Source organism: Schistocerca nitens, chromosome 11 (genome assembly GCF_023898315.1).
Source record: "Schistocerca nitens isolate TAMUIC-IGC-003100 chromosome 11, iqSchNite1.1, whole genome shotgun sequence".
Lineage (NCBI taxonomy): Eukaryota > Metazoa > Arthropoda > Insecta > Orthoptera > Acrididae > Schistocerca > Schistocerca nitens.
In genome coordinates, this window is record NC_064624.1 from 191,489,302 (window position 1) to 191,512,051 (window position 22,750).

A 22,750-nucleotide genomic window follows, 5' to 3' on the forward strand; every position below is an offset into this window, starting at 1 on the left:
CTGAAGTACACTATATCCTCCTCAAGAAAGCACCATTTTTTATCTACTAGTTTAGAGCTGTCAGTGCTTGATGAGGTTCCACTATTGACTATGTAACAAACATAGATATTAACTAAACTCCATTTAAAGTTCCTATTTGACATGTGTAATAGCAACATTTTTCCCACCAAGTGACATGGAAACACACCTGACTACTTTATTCCCTGATGTCTTAGCACTTATCCTATCATCCTCTCCCTTCCTTTAGTCAGTTTTCACATACATTTCTTTCATTAACAGTTCAGCTGAGGATTCTATATTCCTCTTACGTTCATCTAATTTTCAGCAGCATTTTCTAATGCCACATCTCAAGTGTTTCACTTCTTTTCATTTTCCAATCACATCTACCTAGTAAAAATACCAACACTCACCACAACTGATCTCAGTCCACAGAGCAGGTTACTCTTACCAAAAATAGGTATGTAAGAGGTGTCACAAATTTTTGTAAATAGCTTAAATTTAGTACTCTGTGGTGATAGTTAATCAAATAAATATGGAATTTCACAATCATCATAATGTACTAAATTTAATGCTATTTACAAACATTCTTGCTATCACCATGTTTTCTCTTTGCAAAATGTTTGGGATAAGCAATGTTCCATTACACTGTAAATTTATGCCATGCATACTGGATAAACCCATTGCCTTTAAACAGAGCAAACACACAATTCCCGTAATGCAGGCTGTTTTTCTTTAAATACTTCAGCAAATAGAAATGTATGCCAAATAAAACACTTTTCTGATAACTTACCGCTTATGGTTGATTGCTTTACCTATTACACTTTTTCTATTATAGAACTGTGACAGAAACAAATAAATTGGCATCTGCTGCAAAGGAGAGTCTTCTTTGGTACAGTTCCCGGGTTCGATTCCCGGCGGGGTCAGGGATTTTCTCTGCCTCGTGATGGCTGGGTGTTGTGTGCTGTCCTTAGGTTAGTTAGGTTTAAGTAGTTCTAAGTTCTAGGGGACTTATGACCACAGCAGTTGAGTCCCATAGTGCTCAGAGCCATTTGAACCATTTTTCTTTGGTACATTTGTTTCAAGCTTGAATTTGAGGCATTCATTATCTACATGTACAACAAAATTACCATGGGTTACAGTTAATAAACTTAGTTTCCTAGAAGTTTTATTCAAATACCATTAAACACAAGAGAACAACATACCTACAGTCAACTGAAATTCTATAAAAATTCTGGAGAAGTGCTACTATCTTAGGTTTTAATGTTTCATCATTTATGATCACTGAGATTTACTGCACCCATTGCATTTCATGCTATTAATACTGTACTTAATGCACAATGCATCACTGATGTGAAAACTTACATTAGGTTCAGTGCCATCCAAATCCTGTTTCAGTTCATGTTGACTAGGCATCTTTAGTGGATCTTCAAGAAACTGAAAAAAGAAAGAATGACGGCATATTCAAAGCATCTGTCCCTTGCACTTGAGTGGTGGTTACACATCATGCGGTGCTAAAAACCTATTGGTCAGATGAATTTACTTACAGGCCTATTACACACACACACACACACACACACACACACACACACACACACACACACACACACACACACACACACACACACACACACACGAAAATTTTCTCCATGCTTTATTTGAACATTTAAATAGTGTGCCACCATTGTAATTTTATTTCAGGCATTTTTGCTTGAGATGGTTACGGTCACCAGTGTTGACACAAGGAACTGAGCACATCAGGATTTGCGTAAGCAGGTAGACAGTTCTGTATCATTAAGTAAACCATTATGTGACAAATATTAGAATTTCTACTGTTTTACTGCAATATTGATTACTGTGAGGAATTGGATTAATTTATTTGCATAGAAATGCACTATATTTGCTAATCAATGGAAGATGCTGATTACTCACAGTGTTTATGTAGATGGCAACATGAATTATTAACATATTTGCAATTGCATGACTGAGAAACTCCTGTAATATTACTAAACTGAACTGTGAGCCTTATGTATGGAGCTAAATCCAGGACCTTTCATGTTCCTAGTACACAGGAGCAGGAGAAACTGGCCAATTGTCTGCAAAATGCTTGGTGAAGTGTTTGGTGTGGTCAATGGCTTCAAGCTTGTGATACAATTCCATTGAACTCTCCACTCTCTTTGTAAGGCCAAGATCAACTGCAAGCTCTCTCATTACATATAATTGACTGGTTCAGATGGAAACTCCTTCATAAAGTAAAACATAAAATCTTACAAAACAAAAGTAAATTCTATGTAACCCAAGCTTTTTGTTACAGTACTTCATTAGCTTTAAATTTATTCATCTACCCTGTTATTTAAATTATTTTTACTATGTAAGCTCTCACCGTGTACTGCAAATATTCACTTTTTGTTTCATTTTTAGATATTATACCTGATACTACTAATATTTCTTGGAAGTCAGAACTACAACTAGCTCAAATGGAATTCACATCAAACCTCTTGACACACATCACAATAGCATTTCTTGATTTTTATTTCAGAATTTAAGTTAACTTCATTTTTCTATGGTTTCAGTCCTTCCAGCCCCCTTCAGCCTAGTTCAATCAATATATTATAAATAAAATTTACACAAAAACAGAACTGGCCATTTATGGGGGCTCCAAATGTCATTTAGGCATTTGAATTACAGTTGGCTGACAGCAAAACTTTAAATTACATGTAATTTAATTTGATTCATACGACAGATTATAATTATGACATAGGAGTCATTTGAAACCATGTAATGATGTCACAAACCACTACAATAAAAAAAACTAGTGTTAGCAGCATTGTGGGGCGAGTCACAGCACAATGTAGATGAGTGCAGCAAGCAGATACCTTGACAGCTACAAGTTTGAAGATGGCACTTTGTTTTTGTGCAGTGTGAATGTGGAAACACTGATGCAGTAAGCTAGTTCAATGCATCTCACTTCTGTTTTGCACAAGGAAGCCAAATAAGTTCTTTGCAAAGCTATTGTTATTTACAAAGTTAAAAAACACCTCAGACAAGAAATGAAGTTATGCACCTTCAACACTGGAGGAAAATATGACAATCCAACAAAAGTTGGTACAACTTTTTGATGGGCCATCCCCCCCCCCTCTAACCCCAAAGTGTACATTAGTAAGAACTGTTGCAGGCTGTAATAGGAAGCTATGATGGCTGAAAAGCCAATTTGTGTAGCCATTGACATAATATTTTTGATTCAATGGCAAGACAAACACAGTATTCAACCTAACAACTACCTTGACATCTCAAGTGCCAGAGTGGGATCAAACTGAATTTTCAAAGAGAAAACCTGCAGGCGGGGAGTAAAACAAAAAGTCATGTAACACACAATGTAACACTGGGTTTTCAGCAACTATTTTTGCTCTTTTGTTTCTGATATTTATTTTTATCCTGCAGGGCTCTGTACAAAAACAGGAAATAATGGAAAAGAAAACTGTCAGTTTCTAGGCTAACTGAAACCTCACAGAAGGCTATATATCAGTCTGTCAGAACATAGATTCCATCTCCGAGAGGAAACTGTTAATACCTGCTCTACACCCCAATACAAGAACCACTTGTAAGCAGCAAAAGAACATGAAGACAGGACTATCCACACAATACCACTCACCAAAACCAAGATTTGTATACCACATAAAATTATTAATAAAATTTCAAAATCAAAGTTGCACATCTGTTCTGTATACACACATATATGGTTATATAACATTAACAGAATCATCAGCGTGTGTCAAAAGCACACTGTGAAGGAAAGGCCACACACAAAATGATTATGTTGTATGTTAACAGCATGACTGAGCTGGTTAACAGCTGTGCATTGTCTATTATGTAATATCCTCCCATTGCCTGTCACCAAACCACTTCAGAGACATTTTACAAATATCTACTTTTTACCATAACCATGTGCGGTACGTGGACTATCATTTGTAAAGTTTAGCTAATAAACCTCTCCACAGAAGTTGTTGGCTTGAGGAACTATGTTATTAATATGAGCACATTAAAGCCATTTCAAAGTAACATACGTATCTCTTAAGTACCTGCACGTATCAGGTCTCCATGGCAATGACTAAGAAACAACAGAAGTACTTGGTTCCAGTCCAGATGCTACAGGCCCATAAGCATTCCAATGTGCTTGACATTGCTGATTCATTTTCAGCCGAAAGGAAAGGGAGGATACTGGCTGCAAGATTATTCGTGTCTAGCTTATAGAGACAAGGTGTGCTGAGCATTGTTGATTGGACACCCAAACCAACACAACTCGCTTCACCTGTTGCACCTGAAAAATACCTCCCTGCAGCATCCAACCAAGCAGTGAGGGGTTTCTCATCACTGGGAAATCCAAGACTCTGAAGCAAACTGCAGCCTTGCATGGTGATACACACCACTATGAAGAAATGTGGCAATACATACCACTACAGAGAAGTGATGCATATCCCTACATCATCAAATGATACTTGCAACTAGAAGTTATTTATGTAACAAGATTAGAGAAACAAAATATATTGAGTATAAATGTACATGGCACAAGAGAGATGTCAACATCTTGTGTTTGTCAAGGTTCCATCTGGGATGTGGTGTTCAAATGGTTTGTTTGGGTAATATATGCTAGAATTGCTTGAATTTCTGATCCACCTGTTACACAAACAGCTTGTTCATAAATGCCCAGAAATGTATCAGAATTTTTCTGCCTTCATCAGTGGGTACTTTTATTCAGCTAAATGTTTCAAGTAATAATGATCCTAACAAAATTAAATCTCAAAACAGTTATGTCTTATCATCATTACCTAATTTTTCTACATTGCCAGGTTATGTATGATCCTCTATATTTTTTCTATGTACTGATAAATCATCATCTGCAACTAAACCATGTTCCTGTGAGTTTGGTTGGCTAATCAGACCTTCTCTACCTATGAAACAATGTTGTTGCACAACACAATTTCATGTCCATTTTGTAGAACTCCACTCACAAGCTACACTTCTTTACTTTATAGGAAACAATGTTTATCTTCCTGTCCCAATCACTATCTATTATGACTTCAGTTTGACACTAAGTTGGAACTTCTCTCTCTTTTCTGCATGTGCCAAGTTGAAGGCTCCAATAATAACATTTTTATGATTTTATGATGATATTAGTTCCCTATTTTCTGACTGGTGTTATTCTGTGGAAGATGATAGGGTACAACTGTGAAGAGTATGAGGGCACTATGGTCAAGAAAAAGCTAAACAAATAGTAGGTTACCTGCAGAATGCATTTTTTAGGTTAGAAAACCACCTGTAAAGACAATAAGCAGGTATACTGAGGAAAATACTTGCCAAATGTTGTGAAAACTACATGCGAACCCAAAGTAAAAGTAAGCTTTCATCAACTTGGAGGTAGTAACTAACACATTAGTGCTCTAGCAGGCACTGTCTTATTGGATGCAGTATGCCACTGGCTTCCTCCAACTTCTGAATTCACTAACGCATTAAGTTACACGAGGACCTACAGCGTCACACTGGAATGGAAATTGGCATTTTCCACATAGACAATTTCCATATGTGAAAAAGTGATAGCTGATACTTGGGACCTAACCCAAAACACTAACTTGTAGCCTCACACTTACCCATTCAACAACCAATCCTCTTACTTTTAGAAAAGCGTGTAAGGATTCGTGACAACATCCAGAGTTTCGTTAACTAACAGTAGCATTGTAAAAAGACCACTGGACAGAAAACTAGAAATAATTAGCTACAAAATCTGATACTCCATACAGAGGACACACCAGAAAAATGCACCAAAGAACACTGGCAGTAATACATTTATCATCATGAAAAATCAGTAATGTGCTATGAGATATATCTACATTTATCTCATTGCATGTTACTGAAATTTGAAATAATCTGCATGCAGTTAAGTATCAAATGAGAGGAAAAAATAATTTTTAAGTGTGAAGTGGAAAAATAACCATTCGAGTTCCAACATCCACCCATCATAGCAGATTAATGCTTAAGAAATAATCTGGCAAATTTTTTAAACAAATTCCTCTATCACACTACAGTGACAGGATATATATACCTGTTAACTACATAATTGGAGTCGCATGCATTGAGAGTGGGAGGATGATGTGGAGGACAATTACATCAGTAGGGTACTACATGATATGAGGTTGTGCAAATACAGACTACATGAGGCATGCCCTTTTATCAGGAGCTGTCCCTCCATTCCCTTTAAGAGATTTAGGGAATCCATGGAAAATGAAGATCTAAATTTCCAGAGGACAATCTGAACTCATTCATCTCAAAATCATGTCCTGTAACATTGGCACAGCTGTGAGAACAAAAATTCCTCTGAAAATCTACAAAACATGTTTTCCCAAAATTAGCCTGTGTAACTGCTTAGAAAACCCACACAACAGGAAAATGTTTATTCTGCTAGCAATACACATGCCCAAAATAATCAATTCTCTAAATACAGATATTGGATGCTGAGCACTAGATTACTAAAGCATCACAGATCACTACTGTTAAAAACAAGTTTTGAAAGGAATATAATTCTGCCTAACAAACCTGTTATTAGAAACTATATAATAGCCAATACACCCAGTTATGGGGAATGTTGTGGGATACAGTGAGGACCTGCATCTGTTTAACAACATTATAACGTAGTTACATGGCAGCAGGCATCTGTATAACAGATTCAAATGAGGCCAAATATACTGGATCCCGACTGCCAATCAAAACTGAACATAAGAGCCATCAAGGCAGCTTATATAAGAAGTGTTCCATTAATCTATAAGCAAGACCATATCTTGCAAAAAAATGAAATGAAAAAAGAAAACCCAGAACTTGTGAACAAAATTGTTGAAAATCGACCAAAGACATCTACAAATGCTTATTGACAGTGTTGCACATACAAGCAAAACAGAAAGACAATTACAATGCTTTACCTTATGAAGTATCTCCACTACGGAACATAACAATGCATTTCACATTTTTGACTACAGCATGCATACGAATATGGCACTAATGTGGGGACAGGAGGGAGAAGGAAAATCCAAACTTATTCTACACAGAGTAGACCGCTAGACCTGAAGGGGCAGCTATCAGATTAAATGAAACATGTGGATGTTGCACAACCACCTCCAATTGGATTGGATTGTTTTGGGGGAAGAGACCAAACAGCTAGGTCATCGGACTCACAAATTAGGTAGGGATGGGGAAGGAAGTCGGCTGTGCCCTTTCATAAGAACCATCCCCGGCATTTACCTGGAGCGATTTAGGGAAATCACGGAAAACCTAAATCAGGATGGCCAGATGTGGGATTGAACCGTCGTCCACCCGAATGTGAGTCCAGTGTGCTAACCACTGCGCCACCTCGCTCGGTACAACCACTTCTGGCAATGGAAGTGTTACTTTATGGAACAATGGCTTTTCAAGGGAATAGAGAAATTCACGTCATTTCAGTTTGTAGGAAGAGGCACAGGAAACATGTTTGGAGCTAAAGACCTAAACATCAGATAATTTTGTGCTCCGATATGATGATTTTGGAAAGGAAACAGTTCCTCTGCAAGAATAAAAATGGATCCTACAGTCATAGATCAAGGAACATTGATTGCTCTGTTCACTCACAGTGCTGCTGCAATATAGTCAGACAACACAATTTTGTATAGCAAATGATTTCAGCTAATGAGGAACATTCACAAAGTGATCTAATGAATGATAACATTAGAAAATCTTCTATGTAACACATGTAAAAATTTATTTGGGCCACACTGATGAGTTAAATTTCGATTTCTTGCATTTTATGGGCTGTCACCTTAACCATTATGGACACATCACTGTGGCAGTAAGAACTTGACTGAAAATGCGATCTTACAGATCATCCTCTTCAATTTCCTTCAGATTCATAGTATATGGAGTTTAGTGCTGCAACATCAATTTCCTAAACCAGCACTATGCAGTTACCAAACAACTACAAAAATTGACTTTGAAGATCAGAAGATTTCTGAGTGCTATCAACTACAAAATATTTCCTATTTATTAACACAATTGCTGGCAACTGAGTGTATAGCATGAAAGTGCAGTAATGAAAAAGTTGCTGGTTCAAATTTCCTCATAGGAACCACTTCTACTTTTAAAAAAATTGAATGTCTACTAACAAATTGCAAATTTTACAACTACTGAATTGTAATGGTTTAGTAAAAATTGCACCTTTTTTCATTACTTGATACATTAAAACAAAGACTTTGATACAGTTATGGGAAAATTCATTATTTTCTATCTGATGCTTTCCATTTCTGTACCAAAATTTAATTTTTCAACAAAACTTGCATTTTTATGTAATTTTTAATTATAATAACTTTTTCATCAAGTATGATTCATCATACACTCCTGGAAATTGAAATAAGAACACCGTGAATTCATTGTCGCAGGAAGGGGAAACTTTATTGACACATTCCTGGGGTCAGATACATCACATGATCACACTGACAGAACCACAGGCACATCGACACAGGCAACAGAGCATGCACAATGTCAGCACTAGTACAGTGTATATCCACCTTTCGCAGCAATGCAGGCTGCTATTCTCCCATGGAGACGATCGTAGAGATTCTGGATGTAGTCCTGTGGAACGGCTTGCCGTGTCATTTCCACCTGGCGCCTCAGTTGGACCAGCGTTCGTGCTGGACGTGCAGACCGCGTGAGACGACGCTTCATCCAGTCCCAAACATGCTCAATGGGGGACAGATCCGGAGATCTTGCTGGCCAGGGTAGTTGACTTACACCTTCTAGAGCACGTTGGGTGGCACGGGATACATGCGGACGTGCATTGTCCTGTTGGAACAGCAAGTTCCCTTGCCGGTCTAGGAATGGTAGAACGATGGGTTCGATGACGGTTTGGATGTACCGTGCACTATTCAGTGTCCCCTCGACGATCACCAGTGGTGTACGGCCAGTGTAGGAGATCGCTCCCCACACCATGATGCCGGGTGTTGGCCCTGTGTGCCTCGGTCGTATGCAGTCCTGATTGTGGCGCTCACCTGCACGGCGCCAAACACGCATACGACCAGCATTGGCACCAAGGCAGAAGCGACTCTCATCGATGAAGACGACACGTCTCCATTCGTCCCTCCATTCACGCCTGTCGCGACACCACTGGAGGCGGGCTGCACGATGTTGGGGCGTGAGCGGAAGACGGCCTAACGGTGTGCGGGACCGTAGCCCAGCTTCATGGAGACGGTTGCGAATGGTCCTCGCCGATACCCCAGGAGCAACAGTGTCCCTAATTTGCTGGGAAGTGGCGGTGCGGTCCCCTACGGCACTGCGTAGGTTCCTACGGTCTTGGCGTGCATCCGTGCGTCGCTGCGGTCCGGTCCCAGGTCGACGGGCACGTGCACCTTCCGCCGACCACTGGCGACAACATCGATGCACTGTGGAGACCTCACACCCCACGTGTTGAGCAATTCGGCGGTACGTCCACCCGGCCTCCCGCATGCCCACTATACGCCCTCGCTCAAAGTCCGTCAACTGCACATACGGTTCACGTCCACACTGTCGCGGCATGCTACCAGTGTTAAAGACTGCGATGGAGCTCCGTATGCTACGGCAAACTGGCTGACACTGACGGCGGCGGTGCACAAATGCTGCGCAGCTAGCGCCATTCGACGGCCAACACCGCGGTTCCTGGTGTGTCCGCTGTGCCGTGCGTGTGATCATTGCTTGTACAGCCCTCTCGCAGTGTCCGGAGCAAGTATGGTGGGTCTGACACACCGGTGTCAATGTGTTCTTTTTTCCATTTCCAGGAGTGTAAATTAAAATTTCCATTTGTTTTACATATGGAATTTAAATAAAACTAAAAGAACTGGTTGCTATTAGTGTGATCTGAACCACCAACTTTATGATTATTATAATATTATCCTATGCACTCAGCCACAGACAACTACGTAATAACTTTTTTATATTTGCCAGCACTCAGAAGTCACCCAATCTCCAAATGCATTTCTTGTATCTACTTTTATGGAGAACTGTGTCATACTGTTTTACCTAAGATGAAAATCTATGAGGAAACAAGTGACGTCCCCTTGGCAGTCCTGGAGGCATGCTTGGTAACTGATCCTTTAACCAGGAGTTAGTGCCTTAAATCTGAGACATACCAACAGTTTTCATATGCTTCTTTGTATGTGTATCAATTAAGTCTCTCAGAATTGTTATTTATATTTATACAGATAGGGTAGTAATTCTACAAATATGTATGCTAAAACTATTTCTCCTGCTCAAAGACAGTACTTTAAACAATATAGCATACAGCCCCCACCTCAAACATACCATGGACATTGCCGAGGTATGGTTGCTTGCATGTCAACAATACTGAAAACAGTATGTTAGGTGCAACCACAAGTAAGTATTATCTCTGAAGAAATCAAGCTAACCCATGCTTCCTCAAGGTGGGTAAAAGCCTTTTCAGTAGTTGCAGGAGCAATGGTCTGGATGATCAACTGACCTGGCCTTGTAGCATCACCCAACTGCCTCTGCCAATACTGCAAATGGCTGGAAGCAAAGGGAAACTGTAGTTTTGTGTTTTTCTTCTCAAGATCATGCATCTCTACTGTACAAAATTATCTTAGGATCATTCTGGAGATAAAAAAATCCCCCATTCAGATTTCCAGGCAGAGACTACCCATAAGAATGTTATCAGGAAAAGCAAGACAGGCCACCTATATGTCAGAGTGGAGTATTAGATATCTTAGTAGGGTAGGCATATATCACCACGGGTTAGATAGATACTGGCTACAGGAGAATTAAAGTGACCTTTGGAGAAAAGAGAACCACTTGCATAATTATCAAGAGCTCAGATGGAGAACCAGTTTAAGCAAAGAAGAGAAAGCAGAAAAGTGGATTGTGTATATAGATGGTCTATACAAGGGCAATGTACTGGAGGGCACTATTATGGAAATGGAAGAGGACATAGATGCAGATGAAATGGGAGAAATAATACTGTGTGACGAGTTTGACAAAGCACTGAAAAGTCTGAGACTAAAGAAGGCCCTGGGAGTATGCAACATTCCATTAGAACTACTGATAGCCTTTGGAGAGCCAACCCTGATAAAACTCTACCATCTGGAGAGTAAGATGTGTGAGACAGGTGAAATGTCCTCAGACTTGAAGAATATAAGTTCAAATCCCAAAGAAAGCAGGTGTTGACAGATGTGAAAATTACCAAACTATCTGTTTAGTAATTCTGGCTACAAAATACTAACTGGGATTCATTACAGACAAGAAACTGGTAGAAGCTAACCTTGAAGAAGATCAGTTTGGATTCCATAGAAATTTTTTAATCCAACTTATCTTAGAAAATAGGTTAAGGAAAGGCAAACCTACGTTTCTAGCATTTCTAGCCTTTAAGAAAGATTTTGACAATGTTGACTGGAATACTCTGTTTCAAATTCTAAAGGTGGCAGGGGTAACATACAGGGAGCGAAAGGCTATTTACAATTTGTACGGAAACCAGATGTCAGTTATAAGAGTCGAGGGGCATGAAAAGGAGGCAATGGTTGGGAAGGAAGTGAGACAGGGTTCTAGCGTATCCCTGATGTTACTGAACCTCTATATTGAGCAAACAGTAAAGGAAACAAGAAAAATTTGGATTAGGAATTAAAATCCACGGAGAAGAAATAAAAACTTTGAGGTTTGCCAATGACATTGTAATTCTGCCAGACACAGCAAAGGACCTGGAAGAACAGTTGAACAGAATGAACAGTATATTGAAAGGACGATATAAGATGAACAGCAACAAAAGCAAAGTGAGGAGAATGGAATATAGTTGAATTAAATCAGTGATGCCAAGGGAATCAGATTAGGAAATGACACACTTAAAGTAGTAAAGGAGTTTTACTATTTGGGGAGCAAAATAACTGATGATGGTCACAGTAGAGAGGATATAAAATGTAGACTAGCAATGGCAAAGAAATCCTTTCTGAAGAAGAGAAATTTGTTAACACTGAGTATAGATTTACATGTCAACAAGTCATTTCTGAAGGTGTTTGTATGGAGTGTAGCCACGCATGGAAGCGAAACATGGAGGATGAATAGTTTTGACACGAGGAGAATAGAGGCTTTCGAAATGTGCTGCTATAGAATAATGCTGAAGATTATATGGGTAGATCAGGTAACTAATGAGGAGATACTGAACACAATCAGGGAGAAGAGGAATTTGTGGCACAACTTGACTAGAAGAAGGGCTCAGTTGGTAGGACATGTTCTGAGGCATCAAGGGACCCCAATTTATTGTAGGAGGTCAGGATGGAGTGTAAAATTCGTAGGGGAAACCAAGAGATGAGTACACTACGCAGATTCAGAATGATGCAGGTTGCAGTACGTACTTTGAGATGAAGGTTGCGCAGGGTAAGGTAGCATGGAGAGCTGCATCAAACCAGTCCAGGACTGCAGACAACAACAGCATAGGAAGGTTAGAGGGTTTAAAAAGGAAAAATGGATAGGTTGTACTCAGTTGTAGTAAGAATTCAAGCACAGTGGCGGAAAGGACAGGACTTCCTGTCAGGTCAGTACAGGGTTATCAACAAAAAATCAAATAGGGGTCATGCAGGGACAGACCTAGTAATGAATAAGAAAATAGAAACATGAGTAAGCTATTATGAACAGCAATGCAATGAAATACCATAGTTGAAATAGGAATGAAGAAAATACAACAGTGGTACAAATTTGTATGGCAACTATACCAGCAGAAGGGAAGAGGGAAAAAATTTGATGAGAAAAAAATTTGACGAGAAAAAATTATTCAGTAGCTAAAGAAGATGAAAACCAATTCTAGAAGGGAATGAAATTCAATAGTAGGAACAGAAAGAATAAGCAAAATAGCAGGAAAATAACCAATGGCAGAAAGGAACGAAAAGGGGAAGCCACGTGGTAGAATTTTGCACATTGCATGCATTAGTCACTGCAAACACTTTTTTCAAGTATCATGATAGAAATTTGTGTATATGGAATAACATGGCGACACCAAGAGGTTTTAAACAGATTATATAATGGCAAAACCAAGGATTTCAAAACCAGATTTTAAACTACAAAACATTTCCAGTAATAGATATGGACTGGCTAGAGTTTTTTTTTTTATTAACTGCAAAATAACACTGAAGAAATGGTAGAAGTACAATTTAAGCAGACTGGATCTGGACAAATTGAAGGAACCAAAACTCACTGATAATTTCAAAATGAGCATTAGGCAAGAAGTGATAAGGAATACAGTAGATGATGAATAGGCAGCTTTGAGATGAAACAGTGAAGGCAGCAGGAAACATAGGTAAAAATGAAGACCCAGTAGGAATACCTTGGCACCTCATGACATACTGAATTTAATTGATGAGAAGAGAAAATACAAACATGCAGCTATTTAAGCAGGCAAAAGGGAATACAGACATTTATGGAATGATGTTGACAGGACATGCAATATGGCTAAACAAGAATGGTTGTAAGGCAAAGGGGAACAAATGTGCTCTAGAAAAGGTAGTAGTGAAGACAAGATTGGAGATATGATAATATGAGCAGACTTTGATACAGCCCTGAAAGAGCAAAGTGGTAACAAGGCCATTGCAGTTGATGACATTCCCTCAGAATTATTGAGATACTTGGGGAAGCCATCCATGAGGAAATCATTCCACTTTTGTGCAAGATATGAGAAAGCTGACATACAGTCATACTTCTACCAGAATGTAATAATTTAAATTCGAAGAAAGGCAGGTGCTGACAGGTGTGAGTATTATCAGACCACCCGATTCATATGTCATGCTTGCAAGAATGGAAAAACTTGTAGAGGGTTAACCTTACAGAAGATCACTTTGGGTACTAGAAACATTTAACACATGAGGCAATACTGATCCTATGGTTTACCTTAGAAGACGAGTTACAAAAAAGACAAAATTGTGTTTACAGCTTTCGTAGATTTACTGAAATGCTTTTGAGAATGTAGACTTGACTGCACTCTTTGGAACTTAAACAGAAACAGAATAAATAGACAGGAATCAAAAGTTTGTTTACAACTTTCACAGGCACTAGACTCCAGTTGTAAGAGCTGAAAGACGTGAGAGTGAAGCATTAGTTGAGTAACAAATGAGAAAGGATTGTAACCTACATCTGATATGCAGTCTGTATGAGGAAGACATGAAGGAAATCTAAAAGAAATTTGGAAATGGGAGGAAATTGTGTGTTTACCAATGACAATGTTATTCTATCAAACAAAACAGGCATCTTGAAATTGTCAATGAAGGGATGTGTGAGAGGTTAACATTGGAACACTAAAACTGGTTAGTATCTTGAAAAGAGATTGTATGATGAACATCAATCAAAGCAATGGAATCTAGCTTTAATGAATCAGGCAATGTGGAGCTTAGGCTAGAAAACGAGTACTGAAAGTAGAAGACAAATTTTACTATTTGGGCATCAAAATAACTAACAATGGTCAAAGTAAGAAAGAAATAAAGTGCAGACTAGCAATATCAAGAAGTGTGTGCATAATGAAGAGGACTGTTCACATCTAATGTAATGTTTTCTGAAGATATCTGCAGAGCAGCCTTGTATGGAAGTCAAATATAAATGATAGGCAGTTCAGACAGGATGAGAATGGAAGCAGTTGAAATGTATTACAGAAGGATGCTGAAGATTACATTGGTAGTCAAAACAACAAATGAGAGAAAATCATATGGACCAATTTCAGTAAAACAAGGGACTTGTTAATAGCACACATCCTTCTAGATATAGTCAAATTGGTAATGGAGGGATATGTGAGGGTAAAAAGTGTAGAGGGAGACTATGGCATGAAGACAAGAAGCTATTTCAAATGGATGTAGGAGGTGATAGTCGTTCGGAGATAAAGAAGACAATTCTAGATATATTATAAGAAAGTATTACGTATTTGAAGTCTATGGCGCTTCTAAAGAATAAATGACTCATTCTTTTCAGAAAGTGACCTCCTCAGTGACAGACATTAAGGTGCATTTCAATGGTAGTGATCTAAAAATTATATGAATGCTCAGTGACAACACATTTGAAAATTTGTTAGCATCTTGCACTTCACCATTTTCCTATGCTGCTATTTTCAATCATATATAATCTTTATTTACTCATTAACTGTTTTATACTAAATGTGCTCCATTATATGAAAAGAACAGTAGTGTATTGAAATCAGAGGGTCCAACTACAATCTTTAATATTGAAATCAATGATGCCCACATCATACAACTAACTGCAACATGGATTTTCTTCCAGCCACTCACACAGTTTTATTTTGAAATTTTAAAATGACATGCATGAAGCAGGCAGAGAATAATAAATAAAACTTTTGAGGCTATTCACTTTGTGAGAGTTTCCTTTTCTTGCTAGCCTATGCCTTGGGATGTGGATGTTCGCATTGCTTATGGTATCTTGTTTGCAAAATACTTTCTGGCAACATTCTTCCTGATGCAGACAGCAGAGTCATAGAGATATCAAAAACAATTAGTAGTCTACGCCCGGTAAACAAATAGAGACAGCACTACATGTTCCACTTGGCGTGTAACACGGATTTTTTTATGTTACTGGTATCAAGGGAATAAACATGTATCTGACAAAAGGGAAATCAAATGCTGGAATGCGCTCATTGGCGTGTGGTGTTGTTGATTGCTATGTGGTCGACGGCGGGAGTTATTGATGGCCTGGGTGTGGTCGGCGGCCCCCACCGGTGGTTGAGGCGCCGTCCGTTGGACAGCAAACTCGCCGTAGGCAGCTGATGATAATGAACGTGCGCCTATCAGGAAATATGACACGCAGAGAGAGTTAGAACTAAACACTCCTCTCAGTTTACACATGAGGTAGAACAATCTTGAGGACTTTTCTTCCATATTTGGTTGGTATGTTTCTCCCAGTTCATTTTCCCATCAGTATAAAAATTGGCATGTTTACTTTATATGCTGACTCTCAGACAGGTACTATGAAAGAGTGTTAAATAATTGAGCTTCTGGACAAAGTCCTCCTCCTGAAGTTGAAAACACATTCACAGGAACAAAACTCAAACACAAGTGGCCACTGTCTCCAGCCTGAGACATGACTGCATCTGCTTCTGGCATGAGCAACAAAATGTTAGGGTGGATGATGAGGTATCAGGCAGCATGTGGTGGGGGGGGAAGAGGGATAGCAAAGTAAGGGTGGGGGGAAGATAATGTGTTTCCTCCTGTGAGAGCATGCAAGGATGGGGAAGAGACAGTATGGGTGGCTAAAGGCAGTGTTGGGAAGCTGTACTGTGGAAGGGGAGCAGAGAAATCGAGAGAGAGAGAGAGAGAGAGAGAGAGAGAGAGAGAGAGAGAGAGAGAGAGAGAGTGTGTGTGTGTGTGTGTGTGTGTGTGTGTGTGTGTGTTTTTAACTGAAGTGAGAGCAGGGAAGGGGATATGGGTAGAGGACATGGACTAGCATAGGTTGAGTCCAGAGGGGTTACAGGAAATAATGATAGGTTGTGTTAGAAGGTAGAATCCAGATGGTGCCAGCTATGAAGCAGTCATTGAACTGAAGCACAACATGCTGGGGCCACTTTCAGCAAGTGGGTGGTCCAGCTCTCTCTTGGCCACACTATGACAGTGGTTGCTCATGCAGATAGAGAGTGTGTTAGTTGCCATGCCTATGTAGAAAACAGCACAGTGGTTGCAGGCTGGTAGCTGCCAATCACATGGTTGCTTTCACAGGTAGCCCTGCCTTTGTGTTGACGACGTATGACAGGGCTGGAGGGATCAAGCATGTCCTGCATGTAGGGTTTAACAGCAACGTCCAATTCCACCTGTCTGCTTTGACCAATGACATCACCAATATGGCGGAAACGACCATTCACAACAACTCCCATATTGCAACTATGACATCATTACATAAACATGACAAGCAACACAAAAATAGATTGAAAAACCATCAAAAACACATTCCTCCAAAAAATATAATGAAACTAATGGGGGAGGGGGGGGGGGGGGTTTGAGTGGGGACAAACTATCAATGAACACACGCCGCTTAACCAGACAAGAAAAATAACAACCACAACTTTCCCAAAATCAACTAAAAACAATATCCACTGGAATCGAACACTTTCCTTGACCCGTATATTTCATCAGTTCAATTGGTGACAAAATACAACTGTGGGAAAGGTGGAGAAATTATTTCTCATTTCGGGGCACAAGAGATAGTGTAAATCCTAGCAGAGAATGTGATTTAGTTGCTCCAGTCCTGGGTGGTACTCATTAATAAAGGGAGTGTTCCTTTATGGCCAGACAGTGGGTACGTGGGAGATGGTAGGTGACTGACAAGACAAGGCATGGGAGATCCATTTCCGGAAAATGTTCGAAAGGAAATTTTAGGCTGTGCATGCCTCAGTCAGACCCTTAGCATATTCCTTCAAACCACACTGTTTCCCAGTATTCTTAGCTGATGGAGTCTCCTTAAATTTCCTTTCACCATAACTCACTATACCAGAAAAAAATCTACCTTGCACACCTACTAATTCTTTCATCACCACCACTACCAGCACCACTAGTGACAGCAACTGCAGTAGTACAAGTACTGCCAATATTAACTTTTAGTTCATAGTATTATTTACTCACACTGCTACCTCAGACACTCAAATCATTTTAATACTATTTGTCATATTAAAACTGTTATCTTAAGGAAAATGATATAAAAAGGGTACTGTATATGTGAAACAGTGGTCCAGTTTAATAGAGGGCCTGATGGGCCTAATCAGATCAGGTTCACTAAACAAACCAATAGCATCACAAAGATGTCATCAATGAATCTTGATCTGGTGAAGAGTTCGCAATTCTGGGCAGTTAGAAAGGAATCCTCTAGGTAGCCTATGAATAAATTGGCATCATCTGGTGTCATACAAATGCCCTTCAATGTACTGTATATTTGTTTGTAGGCAAGTAATTATGGGTGAGGATGTAGTTGGTTGTCGGGACAAAAAAGGGGCTGTAGGTTTGGTGGCAGTCACACTGGGAAAAGCAATGTTCAGTAACAGAAGGCCATGGGTGTTGGGGATGTAATCATAACAGGGTGCCAAGTGGTAAAGGAACAGGAACTGTGGAGTTTCAGTGTAGGAAATGATTGGTGTCTTTTGTGGTAGCGTAAGTTGTAACAGGCTGAAGATGTTGCCCTGTAAGAGCAGGGATTCCATTTTTGGGGGCACATTAAAAAAAAATGCACACACACACACACACAACCAGATTTTCTAAATTGTACAAATGGGAACTCTTCCTGCTACATATCATTCATCCCCATAACCCCCCCCCCTATCCATAACCTTCACTCAACTCCCCCCCACCCCCTGCGAACTCCCAACACTGCACCTAGCAGCCCTATCCTGCCCCCCCCCCCCATGTCCTTGCACAAACCCACAGGCAGCACAGCATTAGCCCCACCCCTACCCTGCTATCCCTCATCTCCCCACCCTATGCCACCTCTTTACCCCACTACTCACATCAACAGATTTCTGCTCGAATTAGATGTGGCCATGCCCTAGTACCATGGGTATGTGTTTTGTACTTCATAAGAATGACTTCGTCCAAAGGCTTAAATATTTAGCAGTCAATTCATTCTACCTACCGGCAACCCAAGGCCTCTTCAATGTGGTGAGCAGGAATGTATCCTTTGTATATCATTATTCTATCCTGACATTTCTCGTGTTTGATTTTACTTTCTTTGTTCTTTGGAATACATAACTGAGGCAACTGAGTTGTCTGTCATCATAGGACCATTTCAGATACAACCTCACATGAAAAGCTGGAACAGCAATTCCTCAGTTACACAGCTTTGAGCTAATGAAATACAGATACATTAACAATAAAGTTGTAACACATGAGATAAAGGTGCAATGTAATCCTCACTTCTGTGGTTGTTCCAAAAAAGTGATGAGAGAAGATTGCCATGCCAAAGGCAGGTGTGGTAAATCAAAAACTACCTGCCTTTACCAACTGCTTACATTTTGAGACCAATGGAAGACCTACAATACCACTGGAAGAATGAACATCCTGAAAATGAGCAGAACAACACAGACACCAAGTTCACAGAAAAAAAGGTAACTGAGACATTCAAAGCACAAAGGTTTTTTTTTTGGGGGGGGGGGGGGGAGGAAGGTCTCACTTGATGCAGACTTTGGCAACTGATGCTCACACAAACCTGTCAAGGCTACTTTTATAACATGACATTGTGTAGCAAGGAGTTACAGTTGTGTTTGCAGTGCTTCTAGAAAAACTTACAAGATGAATGATTCTGAGCAAATGACATCTTTACAGTGTCACAAGAGTGTTTTGATCAAGCCACAAAGAAACAAATTAACTACAGCACTTTGAAGAAGAAAGAAACAAAGGACATATTTCCAAAACAAGCTCAAAGATGAGGGAATTTTCCATAAAACATTGATAGTCATACACAGGAAACTTCAAAATCCTTCTAATTTCAGAGAAACTGAATAAAAAATTGAGATCCAACATTAACTTTAGCATGTTTTTATTTGCCAGAAGCTAACAGTGACATTCTGCTGTAATTACTTCTTTTATGAGCATCAAATCCGTAGGTGTATTTTATGTGTTACAGGTGTGCCATATTTGAGTCCACACAGTTTAATTCTGTGATTATATTAACAATTAAGTAATTTATATGATACCAAATATTTGGAGTGGTAATGTGGAGCTCTATTGGTTAAAAGTATTGCAAACATTCCGTAGTTAGAACTGTAACATTCCCTTATTCTTTTAGTATCAGCATTGCCACCATATCCTTATTAAGGTTGTGAATTCTATTACCAACTACACTTTCATTTAATAGTATTCAAGGTCCTCTTTTGTTTTCAACAACAACTCTTGGGCCATCTACCACTTCCCTACATTTAATAGATTCTGAATACCTACCGACAAAAGAAAAACAGATCAAGAACGGTAAGACTGCTGACAAGTACTTTGAGGGTATAAAACCAATTACATGAGCAATAGCAAAAAATATTACACCAAGAGAACAAGATTGTAGGGGTCATAACTTTAGATTTCTCTACCAGGCACCATGATGGATAGACTGCCAAATATTGTATTTGCAATAATTCCGCATATATCTCCCTCTTGTCTGAGAAAGCAACTGTGGTCAACTTAAAAATTGACCACAAATATAGCATCTGATCAGTTCATCCAACAGACCATAGAACTGATCTACCATACTAGCCATAGCATCTGCACTTCAGCAAGTAAAGTCCTACCCACATATTACTTAATCATATCCATTAATAAGACCACTTTCTATCTAGACTTCAACAACACACCAAACAATCTTGAATCAGAAAATTAATTTGTAACAACTGATTGCTAACACCACAATAATTTAAGAACATGTGAATTTCCTAGTAGACAACAGACACATCACAAACAATATGCTGCAGAAATTTTGAAATAAATTATATACTAGAGAGCACATCATATACTACAGGACACAAATCCATTTCAAATATGTTGAACAACCAAGAGTCACACAACTTTGTCAGCTCATGTATCAAAACCAACAGCCAATACCAAATGTTTCATTTGACAAACAACACGACATGTAATCTGCTTGTTTACACACCACATAGCACATAAAAATTAATGAAAGAATGGTAAGAAATACATGAAGCTATTTACCAATGCGCCTGATTCAGCATATACTTCATTCTTCTCTTTTTCCAGCAAATTAGTTCCCTTGCAGTCCATGATTACCCTCATAAGCCACTGAAAAACAAGAAATAAGAAGTGGTCATATTTTTTGCATTGTCACTATTCATTATAGTGCACATTGGTATTTTCTGGCTGCAGCAAATGAGTCAGTGTATATGAGAAATTTAAAAATGGCTGATGAAAAGAATTTGTGTTCAACTTGTTGGTTATGAAGACTCTGAAGTCTCACTGTCATTAATGGAAAACAAAACTCAATTTGAGAGGAAACAAAAACAACATACACAGGGAAACAAAAGATTACCAGTTGCTGCTGTTACTTAGTAGCATTTGCTTGTGATATACAATCCCATTCTGAACATAGTAACTGACACATCTTGCTTTCTTCACATAAATTTCTGACTGCCAAGAAAAGCAACTAAGACAAAGTGAATTTACCAAATAAGTCTATTTACTATAAACAACAACAATTTTAAGTATGAAGAATAAAAGATTAAACTGAGTTTTGAGCTTACACTCTTGAGGTATATCAGAATCTATTCTGCAAATACATTAATATATAGAATAATGTAAGATGTTTAGAATTATATTCTCAGCAATGTATGCAAGGACAGAAGAGAATTATTTCTCAATCATACTGGCTGCTCTTTCAATCCTGAATCTATAAACCCATATTTGCTCGTGGTATTTAGACAAGCACAACATGAAAATCCGCCCCTACAGACAGTTCATTTTTTTCGTCAGTCAGTTAAATATGTATTTTTAACAACTGTTTCCTTATATAGTCATCTATATTCAAAGTTATCAACCAAGTTTAGAGCAACACTGGGCTCTTTACCCAGTCACTGCAAAAACAACGGACACTGCAGCCTGCATAGAAAACTAAATCATTTTTGATTCTCAAGATTTAACGCCTATTAAATTCCTCTAACAAGACTTAGTGAAGTTACTTTCTCATAAGAGTATCCGTGACAGCCTTCTGTGTAGTTGTGATGTGCCGTACTTTGGCAGTGGCAATTACACACATCCATTAGGCCTTACAGAGTCAATTTTCCATATCCTTCCAGGAAGGTGATGCACTACTTTTTCAAAAAAAAGTTTACCACGTGCACATTACTCCAAACAGAAGTTAACACTATTTACTAAACTATGGAGCACACAGGCACATTGAAAACCCACGGAAAACGCAACACAATGAATTCCCTCTACAGCATTCTCTTTCATCCCAACATAACCAATCCCTGAAATTCTGTATTAACGTGAGCAAATGAATCGGATATATCGACAATACAACTGTTCACGCTACAACCTGGGTAAGCTACACACGGATTACAGTAAACTCTCTTACTGTTCCTAGTCATCCCTAAACAAATATTGTTACCGAACGTCACATGCACAACGCAAGTCAGTGTAACAATACTAATGTGTGTGCGAACTTCATTAAGTGCCTTTTTCCTGTCAATCACGAAGTATTTCGCATTGACCTTCACTTTAACTACCACAGCATTTACAGAAATCTTTCCTGTAATTTCAGACAACACATCAAAATTTCAGTCGGTTCTTTTGCTAACTCGCTGGAGACACATTTAGCAGTTTTATCGGATAGGACGTAAGCAGCAAGCACATGCCATACATACACGTCGATCTGGTATTTCTCGTAGCTGACGAACAGCTTAGGTACGTCATGTGCGCTAATATGTTTGTTTACACACTAATCACCTCCTGTTCGAAATGCGGAAACACAGGCTCACTGAAAACAACAAGTGCTTGGTTCTAATACACATAACTTGAAATAATTACTTATGACATTCAAAGGCAATCCAAATCATAACCAGAGACGCCAAAGATAATGCAAGAATTAAATGTGGAAAATACTTAATGTTCAAATGTGCCCAGTAAATGAAATTAAACCAACATAATAGTTGTACGAACAGTTGCCACAGCATCATTACAAGGTATTAACAAAGTACTTCATTCGTGGTAGTTAGCTGTAAAAATAATTACAATTATGTACTGAC

At 39.0% G+C, this 22,750-nt stretch overlaps 1 long non-coding RNA gene across 1 annotated transcript; it reads right to left on the reverse strand.

Annotated features, from left to right (window-relative positions):
- Nucleotides 1-1,384: 1,384 nt before the first annotated feature.
- On the reverse strand, nucleotides 1,385-22,493 carry LOC126212945 (uncharacterized). The gene is made up of 3 exons (XR_007541012.1): nucleotides 22,370-22,493; nucleotides 20,703-20,789; nucleotides 1,385-1,434 (listed from the first exon to the last, which is right to left on the reverse strand). It is a non-coding gene; the product is annotated as an uncharacterized LOC126212945 (long non-coding RNA).
- Nucleotides 22,494-22,750: the final 257 nt, after the last annotated feature.